Here is a 19,049-nt window from a genome sequence, read left to right on the forward strand (position 1 = left end):
AAGCACAAATTCTGTTCAAAATTCTACTCGTTTTCAGAAGGGCTTTTTTGTTCCACAAGTTTCCTCTCAAACAGATATATTAGCAAATGTATAATCTGTCACGAGACAGCGTAATTAGAAAACATTTTTGGAAAACATCATTTTTATTTTAAGTCAAATTGCTTTAAAGCATTCCTGAGATATTTCAGTGGCAATTTGTATGATTAGTACAGCTGAAAATGGATTTACACAAAGGAAGAATCTTTAATCAGAACGTCTAGTCCATTGCTTGTAAGTAATCCAACTTTAAACAACTGATAATGTTGTTACAATGGGCAAATATGATATTACAGATTTTAAGTGCGCCTGTTTTAAAGGGTACGTTTTTATTTTCAAACCTTCAAAACTAATTGGAAGTTAGGCGGTACGGTTGCACAGTGGTTAGCACTGCTGCCTCACAGCGCCAGCAATCCGGGTTCAATTCCAACCTCAGGTGACTGTCTGTGTGGAGTTTGCATGTTCTCCCCATGTCTGCGTGGGTTTCCTCCGGATGCTCCGGTTTCCTCCCAAAATCCAAAGATGTCCAAGTTAGGTGGATTGGCCATGCTAAATTGCCCGTAGTGTTTAGGGATGTGTCGATTAGGTGAGTTATAGGGGGATGGGTCTGGGTGGGACAGTCTGAGGATTGGTGTGGATTTGTTGGGCCAAAGGGCCTGTTTCCACACAGTAGGGATTCTAGATTCAATGTATGGGCAGACATCTTGGCAGCTGTGTGTTTTTTCAGACCTTACCAGAGACTACTACTTGGAAGGATCCGCCAGGGACATCTATCAAATCTTTGAAAGATATGAAAAACTCATTTGTGATGATAGCAAGATGCCAGGAAGGCTGAAAGCCCATCATCGGAAAGGGTTCTTGGCTAATGGAATAGAAAGAGGAAAGTATGTAGAAATCAAATGCTGCTTTGTCAGTACTGTCCAGTCAATCTGCAAGTGATGTCGCGATAGACCTAACGACGACCAAGAAAACATCCCTCTCTCCCAAAACCTGCTGAGTCCACTCAAACCTCAATTATTCAAATACATGAGCCATTGCAGCTGCTGAAGCTGACTTCAAGTGTCAACTCTTAATTTTGGAAAGGAAAATTTCATGAAGTAACAGGCCTGAAACAATCTTACAGGCAGACCTTCATCCCATTTTTGTAAGTATATTTTATCCTTACCTATTTTTAATGCTAGCATATACACAGCAAATGTTTTATTAATTGGCACCTATGGAGCCAGGAATGTGCTAGTTGATCAAATGTTTTGGATAATTGAGAGGTAATGCATAACCACAGTAAACACACACTAACTAATAGAAACATAATACAGTCGGTATACACATCACTGACATACTTTATTTACAGCAGTGGCGAGAGAGGAGGGAACGATGTCAGCTCACTTTCAATGGATGACCATCGAGAATGGCTCCAGTCTCCTGCTTAAAAGGAACCTGCAGGTCTAGAGCACCACGTCTTTCTGTTACAATAGACTTATTCATCGCAGAGCTGTGGGTATAGAGCCAGCAGCTGATAGGAAAGGAATGGTGGCCGTCCTCAAAAAGCAAGCAGGTCAATGCAAGCCACCAACATGCAATGAAAAGATTGCCATCGACAAGAATGGCTCCGCTACCCAAAACAGTTAGTGACACATCATCCACAAGAACAAATCGCACGTCTGCATTTCAATGTGCCAGGGCTTTTCTGAACATCCAGAAGCCAGATGTAGTCAAGAAGAGACAAATTCAGGGACCAAGAGTGCATAACTTGGAAAAAATGGACATGGTTTATGATTAAATTAAAGGAAGATTTTGAGTAAACAAAAAACGTAGACGTTGTGGCAGACTGTAGTATTTGAGGTAAAAAATTTTTGCAAGTTTATCAAGACTGCCAGTCGATAAGGTGCCAGTTGAAACAAATTTGCTGTATTTCAGTTAATAATCTTATCACTTTCAGTTAAATATACAGCAGTTGCTTTGAGGAGCTGGTTTCTAGTCCATCAAATAATTTATATTCAAACATTGCCTGTTACTGTACTGTAATGTCAGAGGGAAGACGTGCACACATGCACATTTACCATACATCATGGTGATTAGTTTTAGTGGAGGACATGACCAATTTTACTGATTAAGCCATCTTACAGCATAACATTTTTAAAACTAGTGAGAAAGATTGTGGAACCAGAGTTTATGCTAATATTACTGTAATTCTTCTGGCGATTTCCAGGGTGGAGCTGGATGGAAGGTGTATTCTCTATTCAAGGACCTTGCGTCCCAAAAATAGCAAATTTGGTGCAAAGGACTATCATCACCTGAATTCTTCCACCTAGCCTCCTGTTTCTCATCAGTGTGACTGGCTTCCACTGACTGACATCAGTGAGGCCACTCTGCTAATATTTCAGTCTAGCCTCGTCAATGAGTCCTGGTTAGGGACTGCGTGCAGTTCCCCTTTGATTGGCTAACAGTACTTAGAGAACGGAAATCTTGCTACAGAGGGATGCAAGCCTTGATCTCCAGCGATTAACTGCTTGACAACTCGAAAAGCCAGGTGTGGTTTCCTGGGCCAGCCAAACAGAGTTACCCCCAACATGTCAGCCAGCACTCAGGGTCATTGCCTCCATGTAAAACTCAGCTTGTAGATTTGTCCACACTGTGGAAACAGATGAGTTGAATTTTATCATTCACAAAAAGAATGGGAGAAGTTTTACACTTAACAAAATGTAAATATGTTTCCTCGTAAGAAAAAAATAAGACATTCTATTCTTTAATTGGATGAAATATCAATTCAGTAACGGATATTCGAAACACTATTAACAGTAACTGGATAAGCACTCCAATTGCCAAGTCTAATTCAAGTCTGTCGTGCATTTAGTGGCTGGCATATTTCTAGAGCTTAACTTTGTCAAATAATTCAGTTAATTCATACTCCTATGAAGATAAACATCTTTGAATTCAGATAACAAAGTATTATTTTCCTGAGCAGCATGCAAACTGTGTGCGAATTGTCCGACCACGTTTCCTCAAACCATGCTTTGAAGCACATTAAACAGTGTTATGTTTATTCAGACATACCAAACTTGCTGTGTGATTGGGTTACTGATTTACCATTCCGTTTGACTGTTGTTTGTGTTAGAACTTTTAGAAGCAGATAGATTTGTGAAGGTAAACATGGAATCCTTAGAGATTACAGCTGGAGAAATCAGAACGGGGAGTAAGGAAATGGCAGATATCTTAAACAAATAATTTTCAGCCCTCCTAATGGAGGGAAGTACATAGAGAAGATTGTCAAGAACCACAGGTTAACTAAGAACAACAAATGTGAAGTAATTTATGTTAGTAAAATAAATTTTAAAATAATGTGACCTATACCTGTCAAATCTCTTACATCCTTAAAAACCTGTGGATGCTTTAGTTTTCATCTTCCGGTATCCCAGAGATTCCAGACTACCCTAACAAACTGAAAGGTTGCAAATGTTAGAGAGATAGTAGGAATTGCAGATGCTGGAGAATCTGAGATAACAAGGTGTAGAGCTGGATGAACACAGCAGGTCAAGCAGCATCAGAGGAGCAGGATGCTTGACGTTTCGGGCCTAGAACCTTCTTCAGAAAAAAAAAATTCTCTGAAGAAGGGTCTAGGCCCGAAACGTCAGCCTTTCTGGTCCTCTGATGCTGCTTGGCCTGCTGTGTTCATCCAGCTCTACACCTTGTTATCTCGGTTGCAAATGTTAACTTGCTTTTGAAGGAAGTGTGAAGAAAGAAAAGCTGGCACTCCATAGTAGTAAAATGGTAGTATCTATTACTCTATTAATGATATGGAACTGGGACACTTGGAAAATCACGAGATGATTATGCACAAATAACATGTTTTAAGAAAGGGAATTACTGTCAAATCTATTGGGTGTTTTGAGAATGCAACAATTAGGGTCGATGAAGAAGTTAATACAAGACACATTTCTTATTTCAGTTGTTCAATAAGATGATACACAAGAACGTAACTGCAGAACATAAGGACTCGCATATATTTATTAAAATGGATTGAAGAATGGTCAATGTTCAGAAAACAGAGAGCTGGAATAAATGCGTCCTGTTTGGAAATGGTAACATAACTGCTGGATCAGTGCTTGGGCCTCAGCGACTTATTATCTTTATTAATAAATTATGGATAATAAATCCAACTAATGTATAATACATCCAAGTTTGCTGACAATACAAGCCTGCATGAGGAAAAAGTGTGAGACAAGAACACAAAGAGAATGTTAAAGGACATAGACTGGTGAATTGATTGAGCATGAAGGTGGAAAATGAAGTATCATGTGGGAAAGTGTGAAACTACCCACTTTAGTAGGAACAACGCAAAATCAGAATTTTTTTTAGAAGATGACACGCAGGTAAGTTATTGCAGTCAAGTATGTAGGTGTCTTTGAAGCACAGAAAGTTAGCAATTTGGAAGAAAATGGTAAATTCTATATACTTGAGTAAGCAAATCTTGTGCAATTATTGGTGTAACCACACCTAAATACTGTACACACAGTTTGGTCTCTTTGTGTCAGGAGGTATTTAACTTTGAAGCGAGTGCATAATTGAATCAATTTATGGGATGAGGGCTGTTCTACAAGGAAAGACTGAGAAATTTAGAAAAAAAATCAGAAATAATCTCAAGAAAATGTATTACATTTTTATGACAGAGTGGATATTAAGAGGCTATAGACCTGGCTGCAGAATCTAGAAAAGGGACAATCAACTTAGGATACGATGTTGAACAATTAGGACTGACATGATGAAAAAAAAATCAATCAGAGGTTTGCAAAGCTTTAGAATTCTTATCAGTAGTGGATGCTGAAATTGATAGGATTTTGGGCTTTAAGAATATGGGGATAGGGCAGGAAAGTGAAGTTGATACAAATGCTCAGCTATGTCTTTATCGAGCGGCAGAGCTTGTTTGATGGGACCTATAGCCTTTCCCTTTGACTATTTCTAACTCATGTTCTCCTGTGTCCTAGTGAATACTGCATCTTGTAACTCCTACTGCCTCCAGGCTCTTTAACTCTAATGCACGGCTGACTAGATTTATCCAGTCACAAGAGATATCTGACACATTAGAACAGGGTGGTCTGCCAGGATAACCAGCTACACTGTGATCAGAACTTGTATTTAGAAGGACCTTACATTTATATCTTTACTAATATAATTTCTTCTGTCAGTTAAACTTAATTGTTTTCTGTCTACTACCTGAATTTCATATGTGAAGTGACAAAAGAAATTTTGATTCCTTTGCAGCAGCAGCTGGTACTAGATTATAATTTTAATTACTTCTTCCCTATCAGTAATGTTCACCAATAGACTGCTCCTTGAGGAACCTTCTAAATATAATTCTAGTTTGCCTTCCTTCATTAACTGAAGTGGATTACAGGTGCTACTGTACTGTGATGAATTTTCCTTCCATCAGCCTCATGGTGACTGTTTGCTAAGCTCCACTTCTTTTCCAGCTGGCCATCTGCAGCTTTTGCTTCTTATAGTTAATTAATTTGTTCAAAAAATAAGTCAGTGAGATTATAAGCAATTCAGAGTAACATACAAAACATTTTCACGGTGGCTCAATGGGTTAGCACTGCTGCCTCACAGTGCCAGGGACCCAGGTTCAACTCCACCCTCGGGCAACTGTCTGTGTGGAGTTTCCACTGGGTGCTCCAGTTTCCTCCCACAATCCAAAAATGTGTAGATTAGGTGGATTGGCCATGGGTAATTCAAGGTATGGGGTGGGGAGGAGTTGGTGTGGGTGGGATGCTCTTTGGAGGGTCAGTGTGGACCCAATGGCCCACTTGCACACTGTAGGGATTCTATGAACAAGTTAACCAGTGCAGGATGAGGAAAAATGAAACCCTTTTGTTATGTCATATTTAATGGTCAGTATGTCAGAATAACTTTAACAGACATGTTCTTGATATTATCACGTGGTATCATACCACGTGACCTGAGGGTATAAAAGTTTCATACTCCATCTTACCCTGGGATCACATGAAACATGACATGCTATGAGAAACAAACTTCTCATTGTAATTTAGTAGCTTAATGTTAGCCCAGACACTAATGTGCCTGCATACATAACAGTAAATAGTAATAAATGTCTGTTGGATTCTTCAATGCCTCAGTATCCATGTCCAGTTTCTTATGCTGTGGGAGATAACATTAGCATTAATGCATCAGCTGGAGACAAAATCACATCATCTCTGGTTATAAGAATAGCATAATCTCTTTGTGATTCCCTTAATGAATCAGATTTTTTTTTTCTAATATTCTGCCTTGTTATCCAAACAGAATAGGGGTCAGTTAGTTCAGCTGGTTTGCGATGCAGACTGATGCCAACAGCGTGGGTTCAATTCCCATATCGGCTGAGGTTATCATGAAGGCCTCTCCTTGCCAACCTCTCCCGTCACTGGAGATGTAGTGACCCTCAGTTACAGTCTCTCTAATGCTACAACAGCCCGATGGTCTGGTTTGATTATGGTGCTTTGTCTTTGTTTTAACAGTCAACTTTTTAGTATGATTGGCTGTTACTCAAGTTACAAATTTTAGCTCAAAAGCATCATTCTGTACTATAAAAATAACATTTTGTGATTGAAGGTTATTGAAACCTCTAAATATTCATTATTAGTCCTTATTAAAGCATAGGAAATGTTAAGCAAAATAAAAAAATTCATCGGACTCACGTTCTATCAGCTGCTATTTACACAATACAATAATAATGATGTTACTGACTAATTGATAAAGATTGATTCCCGTGATTAATCTCCAAACCATCCAAACCAAACACAAAGCTTTGCAAATAACTGGCCTAAAGTCACCTAATCATATTGCCCTTATCACCTCATCTTTCAAATTGTTCACATATTGTATGCCAAAATGTTACTGTCTGAAAAGTGCAATTTGCAGTTGGATTAATCAGGAGCAATGACTTCCTGTATCTCTGAAGGAAGCCTTGCCCAAAGATTGACCATTCACTCAATAAATCATTGCGGCTACAGATTAGTTTTGAACTTAATGCCTTCAAACCTTGTCCCCATCCTATGTGTATATTGCCCTGAATAAGGCAAAACTCCAGCTCCTTGTCCACAACATTTTGAGTCTTAAAAACAACAACAATATCTTCTTTACACCTTCTCTCTTTTAGAATTAATATTATATGCTAAAAGGTATGTGGATTAGGAAGAGTCGTACAGATTTCTAAAGGGGAAATCATGTTTAACTAATTTCCTGGAGTTTTTTTTAAGAGTTAACAGATAGGCTCAAACAGGGTAAAGCTATTGATATGGTTACCAGAATGCATTTGATTTGTACCACACAATAGACTTGTGAGTAAAGTTATAAGTCATGGAATAAAAGGGACAGTAGCAACACAGATACAAAATTGACTAAATGATAGAAGATGGATAATTTTGGGCTTGTGGTAGGTTTGGAGTGGAATTCCCTAGGGATTGGCAGTCGGACCCTTGCTTTTCCTGATATTTATGAATTAGACCTTAATGTGTAGGGGACAAAAACTTGCAAGAATTGTCAAGTGTGAGGAGGAGAGCGCGGAATTCCAGGAGGACATAGACGAGTTGGTAGAGTGGACAGACAGGTCTGAGATAAGGTTCGCTGCAGATGTACGTGAGGTGAGACATTTTGGTCAGAAGAACATGGAAAGACAATATGACAATAGAAGTGACAAGACAAGCTGAGAGAGTAATTCACGTAGCATACAGTATACTTAGCGTTTTGATAGTGAAAATAGAGTACAAGAACAAGGAGGTGATATTGAACTTGTGTAAGATACTTATTGGAACTCAGCTCGAGTATACTGTACAGATTAGGGTATCCCATTAAGGATGGGTGTGAATGCATTGGACGGAGTGCAGAGCAATTTACAAGGACAATTCCATGAATGAGAAAGTTACAATGAGGCTGGAAGATGAGACTGTTCACTTTGGAGAAAAGGTGATGAAGGGGAAATCTGATAGAAACTTTCAAAATCCTTTTCTTTAAAATGAATGGCCTTCTGCACTATGACACTTCTGTGATTTGCAATTCTCCAAGCCTATGACTCTGGCACCACCCCCAAATCCAGGGATGATTCAAAGATAATTACCAATGCCTCTGAAATTTCCACTCTCATTTCCTTCAAGATTCTTGGATGAATCTCTTCTGGTCCCAGTCCCTATGATATTTAAAATAATGACAGCTTACCAATACCTCCTCCTTAGCAATTTTTAACCCTTCTCATATTGAGTTCCCTCCATCGTCATCATGGCCTGACAATTCTGCTAGAATTTTTTGAGGAGGTAACAAAGGAGAGCCAATGGACATGACCTATTTGGATTTCCAGAAAATCCTCCTTACCTCCTTCTTAACTGGGAGACCACTTATTTTTAAACTGTATCCCATTGTTCCTATTTTTCTTTCCACAGAAGGAAACATCCTTTCAACATCCACCCTATCAAGTCTCATCAGGATTTGTGTGTTTCGATAAGATCATCACTCAATCTTCTAAATTCTTAACAAGCCTAACATTCCCAACTTTTCCTCCGGAGATAACGCCTCCATCCCAGAAATCAATCAAATGAATGTTCTTTGAATTGCTTTTGACAAATTGACATCCTTCCTTAAATGAAGAGACCAAAGCTGTACACACTGCTCCAGTTGGAGCCTCACTAACACTTTATTCAACCACAGTAAAACATGGAGTCTTTTGATTTTTCGATTCCATTCCCCTTGCAGCAAATAACATAACATTTGTCTTGCTTTATATGCCTGCTAATTTTTTTGATGATTCACATTCGGGGACACCCAAATCCCTCTATACCTCCAAATTGTGCAATCTCTCTCCATACAAATAATATGCTGCTTTCCTATTCTTCAGACCAAAGTAAGCCAGTTGACAGCTTTTTCACATCATACTCCATCTGCCTATTTTATGTCCACTCATTTAACCTCTCCACATCCTCTTCATAACTTGCTTACCTACTTATCTTTGTATCATAAGCAAATTGAATGGCTGTACATTTCGTTCATTCACCCTAATCTTTGATGTAAAAAGCAAATAATTGAGGCATCAATATTGATCCCTCTAGGCTTTATTTATGAAATCTCAAATCTCTCCATTATGATAAAAGGTTCACATATTTTTCCAAAATAACTATTTGTGTAAAAATGTTTATTAACAATATTTCAGCTTTTATCTTAATTCTACTTATATTCAAATCATTTATTTCACCCTAAGTAAAATTTAATTTGAAGCGCAGAAAAATGCATCATATTATTTCCCAACTTGTTGTCTGTGAGAATACATTAATGTATGTGGCTATTCACACTACCTAATTGCATTATTGTCACTGAACTTCTGGAGATCAGCAGGAAATAGAAACTCCCATGACATTCAGTTGGTAGCGAGGGCCAAAACTTTGTTATTAATCTCAAAATCTAGGCTATATTTTAAACTTTGATTTCTACAGTCAGTTAAAAATAGGCACAAGTAAATTGGTGAAAAGCACGAGGAACTGCAATTTGTAGATTACCTCTCTCCTCAGCCAATCATTGAGAAGAACTGCTTTTGGTTATCCAATGGTCCATAGCCCACACTTCTATGCCTGCAGAGCGAGACGGCAAAGGGTTATGGAAAGCAGTATGCCATTCTAGGAGGCAAACCTTAGAATCTTTTCTAATATGTTCAATTTTAATGTTCTACAGACTGTGCCAGGCTTCTTCATGGTTCTAAAAAAAAAATTGGCAACCAATCTCATTTTTTTGCCTAAATTAGAATTCACCTTCTAGCAATGGCTGAAGGAGGATGTCTTGCCAAGTTACTTGAAAAATATTAAACGCTAAGCCATCATCAAGAGCAACAGAACAGTAGATACACTATCAAATGTTTGCAATCTTCAGTATTTAAGACAAATTGACATTGTGGTGCTAAGTATAGCCTGGATGCCATACACTGTGTAGTCTTGCCTTTCAATAATTCTTTCCTAATCAACATTTCTCCACTAAAAGAACTGATGACATGTTGGAATGTGGTTCCTTGTATACTAGTCATCTCTCAGTACCTTTCTCAGCTATCCATTACTCTTGTATAAAGCATGACATTGTCTGTTGACATATTATTGAACTCAATTAACCATTTATTGAAAGTCTGATCAGATCTTAATTCAACATCCATCCACTGGATAGCAATTATAAACCAAATTCCATTTGAATTCCTCATTCCTAATCTAGATACATTGGGGGTAAATTTGGAATTAACATGGCAAATTCCTGGTCTTTTAGTTCAATTGCTGAGACTTGTTCAACCATTAGGGTAATGACATGGATCTGACTATGAAGGAGTTAAATATTGCAATAGAGTGACAGCTTTTTCTTCATTCTTGTTTAAATATTTTGTCTGCACTCCACTGATATAAACATTTTTGTGAACAGCAATCTATTTGGGAGCTGACATTACTGCACTGTTTTCAACAATTTATGACCATATTGTGTATCCTAGTGTCTCATAAACAATTTTTTTGTGCTAACAAAGGTTAGTAACTGCAAATAATGTCACATTCTGCTGTAACAGCATTGTTGTCAAAAGAATAAAAATAATTATCACCAACAGAATATGGACCTAAACCACCCCTGCTGTTATCTCAATGTTCCTAAGATTCCATGTTTTCTTGCAATAAATATGTGTAGTAGGTGTACTGTGTCTTAGTTAACATAGTTTATAAACAAGTTGCAATTAGCCTACTGAAATGAATTATCCTATGGAGTATTTACTACTTCCCTAAACCTATCCATCTCTCTCTATCTCTTGACTTTAAGGTGGTCCTCTTTGAATAAACTATTGGTCACCTATCCTAATATTTCCTTAGACAACACAGTGCGGGCCTGGAGGAACACAGCAGGTCAGACAGAATCAGTTCTGAAGCAGGGTCGCGACCAAAAACATTGACTTTCCTACTCCTCTAATGTTGCCTGACCTGCTGTGTTCCTCCAGCTTCATACCATGTTATCTCTGACTCCAGCATCTGCAGTTCTTGCTATCTCCTAATATTTCCTTATATGGCTGTTTGTCATATTTTCTTTCATAATGTTTCTGTGAACTTGGTCTTGGAATGCTTCATCACTTTATGGCTTTGTAGATGCTATACAAATGCATGTGATTCTTGTTTTGATACCAAGGATAAATTATGGAACATCTAGAGATAAATTAGGAAATATTTTATTCTGATTTAAGTTCACTTTTTGGATATTATATTGCAATAATAAAATATACATAATCTTTTGGTAGAACAGAGCTTGGGTACTGCTATAAAAGACATTTTGTTAAAGCTTTTTGCCTTTTAATCTTCAGGATATTTTGCAAGAATGCCAATTTAAGGGCTAAACCAACATTTATACTACATGAGAGGAAAGTTCCGATTGGTTGGCAAGCAGACACAGTGTGTGGTAAAGGTGTTGTCATGGAGAATTAATCTATTCTTGCTGATTGAAAGTGAACATTCAGACCTTAAATTTTCAGGCAGCTTGCTCTGATGGTTACGATGTTGAAATAAACGAGTGAGTGGCCATATATCTTGTTGAGTTAAAGTATGTTAAGAAAACCAACCTTTCAACTTTTCCAACTCTAAATTCTCTTTATACCCTCGTTCAGGGTGAACCTGGGTGTACTTGCAACAGGATCCTATTGCCCTATAAAGGTTCCACTGAATGCAAAACACACAATAGTATCATGAGTTATTTTTCTAAAGCATGAAAAAGAATGATCCATCCCGTTCCCATATTATTTGTCTTCCAGCTCGTTAGGCATTAGAAATTACTGGCAAAACTCAGCAGGTCTGGCATCATCTGTGGAGAGAAAGCAGAGTTAACGTTTCGAGTCTGGTTTCAACAGATTTCTTAGAAACAGAAACCAGACTCAAAACATTAATTCTGCTTTCTCTCCACAGATGATGCCAGACCTGCTAATTTTTACCAGCAACTTCTGCTTTTGTTTCATATCTCCAGCACCCGTGGATCTTGGATTTATTTTAGCTTTTCATCAGCTTTCTAACACGCTGTTCAGAAAGAGCAGTAATCTGAAAAGTAATGAGAACAGCTAAATGAATGACCAGTATTTGAAGCAACTGCTTTTGATATAAGCAGAGAAAGTTTTGTGACTGAAACTGGAGAAAGCTCTCTCTCTCTCTTCAGAGGATGAAGCGAGTTAGAGAAAAATCTGAATATAGAGGACTCAGAAAGCTGCCTTGATCTAAGACATCCCAAAGCAACCATGGTTTCAGGTTAATTCCTAACAGCTCAAGAACACCCTACTGATTCTGTATTGCACGTTCTTTTATCTTCCTTTTTATACTGCATGCCATCCTTTTTTTTTAAACTTTGTACTTGTGTTTGGGTGCGTGTTTGATATCATGCCTTTAGTATTGTGCTTACGATTACTAAATAATAACATTGCTCTTCTGTTGACTCAATAAAACCTTGTAATTGGTTGTGTGTTTCTGGTGAACCAGTTGACTATAGTTTAACTACAGCAAGGTAAAGTTGCTTGTTAAAAGAATCTAAAATCGTTGATGTGGCCAACCTAGGAGTTTGAAGAGGGAAACTGGTTTACACTCCTCTCATGGTCATCACACCTGATGCATCCTATTTCTGTGCAAAATAATCCTAATTTTTCTTAGAATCAAATATATGACAAAATGAGCTTTCAGAGCATTGTATTTGGTGATAATTGATCCAATACTTTGCCAATCAGATTATTAAAAGGAAACTGCATGATTTAGCAATAAGATAAATTCGTTAGAAACAATTCATTTGAAGAACCAAGGAAATGTGAAAATCACAAAACAACATTCACGATAGCATCGTAACTTCAAATAAAAACATGAAGGTAAACATTACTACATGCAAAGCATAGTTACAGCTGTTAATATGGCAATATTACCACCAGAGCAAATAACCTGAATTGCCAAAAGAAATTAGACCATCCTTTGAAAAAAAAATCATTTTTCAATCCACTAGCAAGTTGCTCTATAAACACAATTAGGCTCAATTTTATGATCCAAAAGATTGCATTAGAATGGTGATGCATCCAATAATATTATAATTAGAGCCTCATTGAATGGGATCTTGAAACAACGCACTCAATGCTTCACTGCAGACTGCTGTCTACAGCATATATGGAAACATATGAATCTTCTGTAACTACTGGGGACTGTAGTTTAAATTGAAAAGCAGGCTATTATCTTCAGCAAGGAGCTGAAACAATTCCACAATTACTGACAAGTCATGCAGAATCATCTTCGAGTTCTGGTAGCTTTAACTTTACCAGGTCTTGCTGCATGTAACTCTGGGATTTCTGCCTGGATGATCGAATCACTGAAAAACACGCCTACACTTAACACCGAAAGGACTAAAGAAATGCAAATATGGATTGCAAATATCTCGGCAGAGCAATCATCTTTCAAGTGCACAGTTGAGCACAACAGACATTAATTTACTGAACTTTGAAACAACTCCACAGAGGTTGGTATCCCTTCACCAAGTCACCCTTTATTCACACAGGCATAGTACTTGACCCTGGTCTGGCTTCCTCAGAGCCAGCTCTAAGAGTGAACAGAAACTCTGACACTCCTGTTTATACCTGTCCACCAGGGCACGCTGTTAACTTAGTCCAATCAGGGAACTCATATTCTGTGAGGTCCCCCTTTAAGTGCAGTGACGTAGGCCTGTTCTTTTTCTTGTAACCTCTCCTGGGGCATTTTCGCACTGGGTCTGGTTTCTCTGACTCAGCCTCGGACGCGGGCAGCGTGTACCGGACTATAGCCCCTTGCATCTGGAGTCCCTCGGAACAAATTCATCCTCTTCGTCAGGTGGTAAAGATGTCGAGGCTGAAAATCCACCATGTCCATCCCAGACTCTGAGGTTTCTTTGACGCTAGGTGGGTGTGGCGAACCCACAGGTTCTGACAGCCTTTCCAGTTGTTCTGAGGGGCCGAGTATATTTTGCCCCTTCGCCCCATTTGCGAGTTTGCAGCTTTCATGTGGTCCACAAGCTTGTTCAGGACTGCCTCACCTCCCTGAACCTTGTACATCAGAGGACCTGACTTCACATTCACCATGCCTCATACCCATGCAGGACCATTCCCGTGGTTTCAGCACCAAACTCTGTGCCATGAAGTCAACTGTTTCTCTCATTTCAAAGATTCTTGTGTTTGGCATTGGCGTTGGTATTCCTGATGCTATTTCACCGATACCCTCTCCCCACCACCCTGCACCCACATCCAGGAAGATCAGGTTTAACCTGGTGCAGAGTCTTCTCCCCATTAGCAGCTCTGTTGGAGCTATCCCTGTAGTTGCATGAGGGGTGGTCATATAAGCAAACAGGGACAGTTTGGTATCAAGTGAAGCTGCAGGCTGTTTCTTGAAGCCTTCCTTCAAAGTCTGGACTGCTGTTTCTGACAGACCATTGGAGGATGGATGGTATGAAGCTGTCCTTATATGCCGAATGCCATTCAACTTTAGGGAATACTCAAATTCCCTGCTGGTAAATGATGGTCCATTGTCAGTGACCAACATCTCCGGCAGTCTGTGCATTGCAAAAGATGCTCACAGCTTTTCTATCATTATCTCATTTGATGAATGAACTCTATGCATGCCCAACCACTTTGAGCAGGCATCCGCAATGACTCAGAATGTCAAGCCCATGACAGGGCTGGCATAATCAACGTGTAACCAGTGTAGCCATTCCCACAATTATGAGGGAGCTGATGGCAGTAAATTTTGTCCTTATTGGCACTCTGGGCACTGCCCCATTAACACAGCTATATTGGCATCTAAACCTGGCCACCAGACGTTACTTCTCACCAACATCTTCATTTTGAACACCCCTGGATGGCCCTGGTACAGCTCACCAAGTATCTGGCTGCAACCTTTCTTCAGGACAATCACACTTGTTCCCCACAATAAAATGTCATTCTCTGTGGTTATCTGATCTTGTTGGGTCTAGAGCAGTTTCAATTCTGGTTGCGGTGTTTCTTTTGTTGCCCCTATCACCTCCAGCTGTTTTCGTTTTGCCAGGACCGGATCTTTTTGTGTCTACAGTCAGTTATTGGCAGCGGTGACTGGAAGGGTGTCCAGAAAATTTAAAACCAGAATGGATTGTTCCGGTGGCAGCACTACCGGTGGTCTATCTGCCAGCGGGAGATGGCTCAATGCATACATATTTGCTACTTGGCCTCCCAGACGGTGTTTCCAGTTGTAATTGTATGCACTTAAAGTGAGAGCTCACCGCTGAATTCAACCTGAAGCTCTGGGTGGTATGGCCTTGTCCTCTGAGTAGCCCCAGCAGGGGTTTGTGGTCTTTCACTGTTACAAATGTATGTCCATAAAGGTATCGGTAGAATTTTCCTACACTAAAGATGACTGCCAAACCTTCCTTCACTATCTGGGTGCTTACGGATGCTGTATCAGCCAAAGTCTGGGAAACATACACTATTGGGTGCTTCGCTTCATTGGGGCATCTGTGACCCAAAACTACCCCAATACCATACAGGGAGGCATTGCATGTCAATACCAGACCTCACTTGGGATCGTAGTGTGCCAACATCTTGGAGATGATAGCTGTTTCTTCACTCTCCTAAAAGCTATGGCTTGGCTACTCGACAATTTCTAAGGTTGACCCTTCTTTAAGAGTTGATGCAAAGGTGCCAGGATGGAGGCCAGGTTATGTCTGAACTTTTCATAATAATTCAGCAATCCTAGGAAGGACCTGAGCTCCAGTACAGATGTGGGCACCGTTAACTGTCCTTCCTTCAACTCCCAATGGGTGTAATCCAGTCTTCTCAACTGTGTAGCCCAAGTAGGTCAGTTAGGGTGCCCAAAACACACAACTTTTCCTTTCTAAGGCATACACTCATCTGGGAGAAACACGTAAGGACTATATGCAAGTTCTCTAAGTGCTCCTTATTGTTCTTTCCTGCTGGTAGCCCACCATCCAGAAAAATGGCAATCTGGAGTAGACCTTGTAAAACGTTCTCCATCTCCTGTAGAAAAATGGCACAAGCTGACGATAATCAAAATGGCAGTCTCGTATATTGGTTCAAACCCTTATGGGTATGAAATGTAGCATAACCCTGGGAATCCTCACCTAACTTTAATTGCAGGTACGCATGGCTCATGTCCAGCTTCATGAAGGACAGCACCTCCCCGTCCCAACAGCTTTGCATATAAATCCTCTATGCGAGACATTGGGTATTTATCCAGCTGCGAGAAGCAGCTTACTGTTTGCTTAAAATCTCCACAAAGGCAAACCAACCCATCAAGCTTCACAATTGGTACAACTGGTGCTGCCCATTCTGCAAACTGCGTTGGTTTGATGATTCCTTCACTTTCCACCCTCCTGATTCCTGCCTCTACCTTTGCCTGTAAAGTAAATGCCACTGGGCAGGCCTTGCAGAACCATGGAATTGCTTCCTGCTCAACATGCAAGGTGGCCTTGGCTCCTTTCGTAGTCCCGAGACCTTCCTGAAAAACCTCAGGATTTTTAATTAGGACTTCACTCAGACAGCCACTTTTTAATCAAAAAACATTGAGGCAATCTACGTGGCTCTTTCTTAATCAATTTCACCCTTACTACAATCAGTGGTAAGTGAACTAGCTCATTCTCATACAAGGCCGGAACCGAAGCTGTCCCCTTAGTCTATAAAGGTTCCCCGGTACAGGTTCTCAGTCTAGCAGAGGTCTTATAAAAATATAAGGGTTGGAGTTCAGAGTGAATTTTGTTAAAGTCAGGTTTTGCAGTCACTGATACAGCTGTGCTGGTATCAACCTCCATTAGAACCGGGTGACCATTTAACCAGACTGGTTATTTTGATTGGTTCTGATTTGGATATTGCGCAGCAATTTAACTGTTCCAAGCCAATGTAGGTGGACTTTCCAGGGTGTGCACTGTCCTGGATACCAGCCAATGAGTTCTCCTACTCAATCCAGGCCTAGTAGGACTCGTTTGATGTCTCAATCTACATACCGGCAGCAACTACAATGGCTCGCCGGTTTGGATCCTGAAGGAAATTCTAACCATTTGGCTGAGGCTTGGCTTTGTTTTGGGGTTTTGCTGTGAGCTGACCTACAGTCCCTCTGTTTAGGATATGTCCTGAGTGAGAATATGCAATTGCCTTCAATTAAATGGTGCCTACCAAGTTCAATCAGCCTGGCGAGGGTGTCCACTTCCATCAGCATTATCTGTAACTCTCATACTCCACTTGCCATATTTCCCAATGATAAAGCCAATTGTAGTGCCAGTTTGCACTCCAGTAGGGCTTCAGTCAGTAGGCACTTTTGTGTGGTTACATCATTAATTTCACATACCAAACGGTCTCTCAGTATCTCATTATGGGATAAACAAATGTCACATGCCTCTGCCAATCATCTTAACCTTGTTTAAAATCCTGACACAGATTCCCCTGGCTCTCGAACTGCTGACTAAAACTGATAGCGTCTCAGAATTAGAGGAGGCTTGGGGTTGTAATATTCCTTAACTATATCTGTCAACTCTTGAAAGGTTTTAGCATCTGGTGCCTCAGGAAACATTAGGCTCCTAATAACTGAAAAAGCTGCAAGTCCACAACCTGTCAGGAGAATTACTCATCGCTTTTCATCTGCCACAAAGTCATTTGCCTGGGGAAAAAAATAACACGTTCTTTCCACATACTGGGCCCAGCCTTCGACAGTAGGACTGAATGAGTCAAGCTTCCAAAATAACAGCACAATGCCAGAAATGATTCCCCTAACTCAAAGACAACTGTTGCGAGTGAATTTCTTCAAGTGCGTTTTTTTTCTCTCGTCACCACTAAATAACTCCAGAGAGGCTGGTAACCCGTCACCAAGTCACATGCATAGTACTTCACACAGGTCTGGCTTCCTCAGAGACAGCGTTCAAAGTGAACAAAACCTCTGATGCTCCCGTTTATATCTGCCAGCCTGGGCTCCCTGATTAGACCAGATTAACAGCCCCAATCAGGGAACTCATTACAATCATTACAAACTTAAATAGAAATTTGTACAGAGTTGCTGATGTGATAGGAACAACTCAAAAAGCTTTAAATACACAAAAGAAACTTTTCAGCATTAAGAAAGAAAGAAAGTAAAAGTACACAATTGATCGAAAACCCCACTGGCACTATTGCGAGAATGTCCTCTGAAAAACAATAGCTTCCAGGTTAGAAAATCCATTTGAGCTTAGAACAATAAAACAATTTCATCAGCAACCAGCCCAGGATCTGATTTTCTTCAGTTAACTCAAGTCCTCAAGAAATTCCCAACAACAGAGTGTTAATTATTCTGGTTGATAATCTGACTCAGCCAGACCTATACTAAATTGCCACAGCTGAAATGAAACTAAACTGATAACATGAATCAAGGCAGTGAAACTGGGAGTCATAAAAAGGGAGAGACAGAGACACTCAAAGAGATAGCCATCATTAGGTTTGCAATGAGAAAACAACAAAAGCTGCATATAATGGAAATGCACCGGTAGTCAGTACTGGAAAGAACAAAGAGCAGGAATTCATTTAGGAAGTCATAGATTCAGCATTATCACAAGAATAGAGATGGTGTTGCAGGCGCAGAAATAGAAGAATTGTTTTTACACAAATTTGTTAGAATATGGAATATTTTGCAACGTAGCTTCTGCAGCTTTCTTGAACAAAGCAAACAGAATAGGTCACGTAGAAAATGTTGAAAAATAATGTTACAATGCTTCATCCAAGAAAGCTTTAATAGTGCTAAGACTGCAGCACATAACTAGGTGCTTTATACTTTGCTAAATCAGAATGTACTATATGCCGATGCTGGATACCTGAAATGCAAATGATTCCATTCTTGAACACACACACCGTTTGTTGAGTGCAAGCCTCAGACAAAGACCACGTACTATTAAAAAGAACTTGGTTGATTAAACAGAATTCATTTTTTGGGGTCTTTCAAGTTGTTCTTCTTTCAGACGAACAGTTAGAGAAACTGGGT

At 39.7% G+C, this 19,049-nt stretch overlaps 1 pseudogene; it reads left to right on the forward strand.

Annotated features, from left to right (window-relative positions):
- The first annotated feature begins 1,410 nt into the window (after nt 1-1,410).
- On the forward strand, nt 1,411-1,665 carry LOC109915792 (annotated as a pseudogene).
- Nucleotides 1,666-19,049: the final 17,384 nt, after the last annotated feature.

Source organism: Rhincodon typus, chromosome 13, assembly GCF_021869965.1.
Source record: "Rhincodon typus isolate 14 chromosome 13, sRhiTyp1.1, whole genome shotgun sequence".
NCBI classification, from domain to species: domain Eukaryota; kingdom Metazoa; phylum Chordata; class Chondrichthyes; order Orectolobiformes; family Rhincodontidae; genus Rhincodon; species Rhincodon typus.